Source organism: Sinocyclocheilus rhinocerous, unplaced genomic scaffold, assembly GCF_001515625.1.
Source record: "Sinocyclocheilus rhinocerous isolate Xijiao unplaced genomic scaffold, SAMN03320098_v1.1 scaffold1981, whole genome shotgun sequence".
Classification (NCBI taxonomy): Eukaryota; Metazoa; Chordata; class Actinopteri; order Cypriniformes; family Cyprinidae; genus Sinocyclocheilus; species Sinocyclocheilus rhinocerous.
The window spans coordinates 114,118-119,051 of NW_015648571.1; positions in this window are offsets into that span (position 1 = coordinate 114,118).

Below are 4,934 nucleotides of genomic sequence, written 5' to 3' on the forward strand. Positions count from 1 at the left end.
ATATATATATATAAAAACCATCAGCCATTTATTTTGGTTTTCAAAGATTCTGGTTGAACGTTTTTTTTTTTTGTCTCCTATACTACTTGAACTGAACCGCAAAAAATCCATGACTGAATTTTTATGTAATCATTGATTTCTTTATCTGAGTAAAACTAAAACACAGGGTGGTGGTAACTACCCCATCTTAGCCTTGTCCCACTACAATCACTTTTAAAGTCCCAACAGAGCATAAGTGCAGGTCCACACACTAAAAGTGGTATGCCAGGCTCAATTTTAATGCGGCTGGTCACAAGTGCTCCTAAATCAGCTGTGGACTGGCTCAGGGCCTTAACAGGTTTAAAACAGTTGGTGGAGGTTAACATACTATTTTTGTTTGAATTAACCCTTTCAAACGTTGTCCCTATTTTGGACAGGTTGTTTGTCCTGGTTTTCTTATGATACACTCTAAAAAATGCTGGGTTGTTTCAACCCAATTTTGGGTCAAATATGGACTAACCCAACTGTTGGGTTAAAAAGTTAATTTAAAAATGTAACCAAAATTTAACCCAACAGTTGGGTTAGTCCATATTTGACCCAACATTGGGTTGAAACAACCCAGCATTTTTTAGAGTGTATGTAGTATGTGACACTAATTGGGATCCTGTGGATCTGTACGGGACAATGTTTTCAAGTGTGCTCTCGAGGTTACTGCACCGCTAACCATACAGTTCTTAGAACTCTCCTTCTGAAAATGACCTGCTATGTTTGATGATTTTGCACTTGTTTTAGCTGTTGGTGCTTTAGGTGTTGACTGACAAATAAAAATGTTCTCACAGGCTGGAAAATTTGTGTAGTAGATCCACATTTGCCTTGTTAAGATGATGAAGAGGATAAATGACCAGTTGGGTGAATTGAACCACACGGAGGGAGATATCCAGCCTTATACAGACAATCAAAATGATTTGTTAGTTTATGTGCACATGCAGACTGACGTCTTTTGAGACGGCATGTCTTGCTAATTTTCAGCATCTCACGCCATGAGTGCTGCACTTTTAGGATGCCTTGTCATATTAAATATTCACTGCATTCCATTCCATTTAGTTTTTTTTTTCTCAAAAACAAGACTTTCGAAAACAAGATAGTAGTTAGTGGTTATTAGAATTTTCTGCATTGCTTAGATGATATGAAAATCCATTGATGGTAACATAAGAACTATTATAGGAAATTATGATCCGCACTCACGAGAACAATCTTCTTTTTTCTTTTATTTTACATTCATTACTGATGGGAAAAGACACAAACGTTTCGGCTCAAAGCCTTCCTCAGTGTGTAAAGCAATTCAATCCCTCCACCCACTTTTCAAATCACTAATTATATTGACGTCAACATTAATTAGCCAATGTTCAATTACCACAATCATTAAATAATTTCCACTTAAACCCTGGACAATTTACATACATATATCCAACACAACACGTCACATCCACTAGTACACCTCACAATATACCCGTGACTAAAACAATAGTTGCAAGAATTTGGTCAAGTGTAAAGAGTTTATATGTCCAGTAACACGGAAATGTTTTAAAATCACATCTTGTATTACCTGTTCAACTCGTAATGTGATCTATATGTTAAAATGTCCCTGTCAAAAGATATATATATAGGAAAATGTTTGCGTCAGTTGAAATTAAGAATGAATGAACATAAATCTAGTATACGACGACAAGACATAACCTCTCCAGTAGCGAGACATTTTAACGAATTGGGACATGACATCAAGCAATTGGAATGTATAGGAATAGAGGAAGTTTTTGGGTCACGTAGAGGAGGTAATATAAATAAAGAACTATTGAAACGAGAAGCATTTTGGATTCATAAACTTAAATCACTGAACCCAAATGGTATGAATGAGGAATTAGATCTTTCTGTCTTTCTTTAATGAACTATGGTTGGTCGTATTCATTTTTTATAATAAATTGAGTATTTACAGTGTGAAAACCAATGATAGTTTATGACGATGTATTTCTGATGTTCTTAATTATTGAATTTTCCATTGTTATACTTGTTATACAATATTGGTGGAGTAGATATTGATGATTGATAGGATAAACTATAAGTTTGTATAATGGTGATAATGGTGATATCCTAAACAACTATTGTTTTAGTCACGGGTATATTGTGAGGTGTACTAGTGGATGTGACGTGTTGTGTTGGATATATATATGTAAATTGTCCAGGGTTTAAGTGGAAATGATTTAATGATTGTGGTAATTGAACATTGGCTAATTAATGTTGACGTCAATATAATTAGTGATTTGAAAAGTGGGTGGAGGGATTGAATTGCTTTACACACTGAGGAAGGCTTTGAGCCGAAACGTTTGTGTCTTTTCCCATCAGTAATGAATGTAAAATAAAAGAAAAAAGAAGATTGTTCTCGTGAGTGCGGATCATAAAATAATAATCAGCACAAAAATTTTCAACACTGAAAATAACAGAAATGTTTCTTAAGCACCAAATCAGCATATTAGGATCACGTGACACTGAAGACTGGAGTAATGATGCAGATAATTCAGCTTTGTCATCACAGGTATAATATTTTTTTTTTTTGAGTTTATATGTCCAGTAACACGGAAATGTTTTAAAATCACATCTTGTATTACCTGTTCAACTCGTAATGTGATCTATATGTTAAAATGTCCCTGTCAAAAGATATATATAGGAAAATCTTTGCGTCAGTTGAAATTAAGAATTAATGAACATAAATCTAGTATACGACGACAAGACATAACCTCTCCAGTAGCGAGACATTTTAACGAATTGGGACATGATATCAAGCAATTGGAATGTATAGGAATGGAGGAAGTTTTTGGGTCACGTAGAGGAGGTAATATAAATAAAGAACTATTGAAACGAGAAGCATTTTGGATTCATAAACTTAAATCACTGAACCCAAATGGTATGAATGAGGAATTAGATCTTTCTGTCTTTCTTTAATGAACTATGGTTGAACGTATTCATTTTTAATATTTTATATAATAAATTGAGTATTTACAGTGTGAAAAACAATGATTGTTTATGACGATGTATTTCTGATGTTCTTAATTATTGAATTTTCCATTGTTATACAATTTAAAGTTAATTGGTGGAGTAGATATTGATGATTGATAGGATAAACTATAAGTTTGTATAATGGTGATAAATATGTGATCCTAAATAACTATTGTTTTAGTCACGGGTATATTGTGAGGTGTACTAGTGGATGTGACGTGTTGTGTTGGATATATATATATGTAAATTGTCCAGGGTTTAAGTGGAAATGATTTAATGATTGTGGTAATTGAACATTGGCTAATTAATGTTGACGTCAATATAATTAGTGATTTGAAAAGTGGGTGGAGGGATTGAATTGCTTTACACACTGAGGAAGGCTTTGAGCCGAAACGTTTGTGTCTTTTCCTATCAGTAATGAATGTAAAATAAAAGAAAAAAGAAGATTGTTCTCGTGAGTGCGGATCATAATTTCCTATACTAAGTAACTCAACAGATTGACGCACCAAAATAAAAAGATCAAGTAACGCAAGAGCGCAGTGCAAACGACGTTGTTAAAACATAAGAACTATTCACATAAGAACATAAGAAGGTGATATTACTTAATTACAGGCCTATCATTATTACGATCCATGCTTTGTCCAAAATGCTTATCTTATGAAGGGTCACAAGGAAGCTAGAACCTATGTTATAACATTAAATCTTCAGTTTCAGGGCATTTTTATTCATCTTTGGTACTTAATTTTCAACTGTGATTAACATCACCAAAACTATGACTCACTGCACCATTTTTAAGTGTACAATTTAGTGGTTTTCAGTAAGTGAACATTTTTTCAGTATGGTAGAAAAACTGCTTGAATGAGACACTATGGGTGTCCTGCCTCAGCCGACTGGCTTGATAGATGTCTCGTCTCAGTCATGCTCATTGCCAAACATGTTTCGTTGCCAGCGAGATCTGTGCCAGTTCGAGATTGCTGATTGGAGTTGTGACCTCATTATGAATAACAAGTGAGATGTGATTGTGTGACTGGCCAAATATGCTGAAGAATATCTGGGTAAATAAACATACAATATTTACTAAATTAAACCAGTAATGAAGTGGTAAGAGGAATGTTGTGTAATCTGAGTAAAAGTGCCCACTTAGTCCTGTTAATCTTGTCAATGACATTACAGATGGAAATGGGCATTACCAAAGGGCATACGGATTTAAAAACAAAAAAACAAACAAAAAAAATACCACAACAACATAGTTAACATACTGTCAACAGAACTATGAGGAGGAAATAAATAAATAGTAACACTACATCCAAGGAAGACGAAAAAGATACAAACATAATACAAAGTTAATTAAATAATTCCAAACTGACAGCCAACATGCGAAACAGTGTGCACTAAACACAAACAATACCAGACAAATGAAGAGTGCACAAGGAGGAACTTAAATACACAGTGACGATGACAAAATAACGAACATCTGTGATCAGTGGCGGACTGGCCATCTGGAGCACCGGGAGTTTTCCCGGTGGGCCGCTGTACAATGTGGGCCGGCCCTTTGCGTAAATATATATAAAAAATGAATTGTAGTAAATGTACGTACAGTACATCCTTCCATCGCCAGGCGAATGGCCCGCGCGGCCCACTTGATTAAAAAATTCTAATTAATTTAGCGTGCTCCGGCTCAGTGCAGCGGCTCAAAAGCGCTCGTCAATGTCAAAATGTTTGAAATAGCCAATCAAAGTGTAGAAGGTAGGATTTACTGTTCACAGACGCTGAGCTGCGCGTGACTTGAATGCGAGCTGAGGTAAGATGTAAGCAGCTAAACATGACGAAAAAAAATTCAGCAATATTTGCCAACCGTTTACGAAAAAAAAAAAGTTAAACGACAGACATTAATTTTCAGGAAT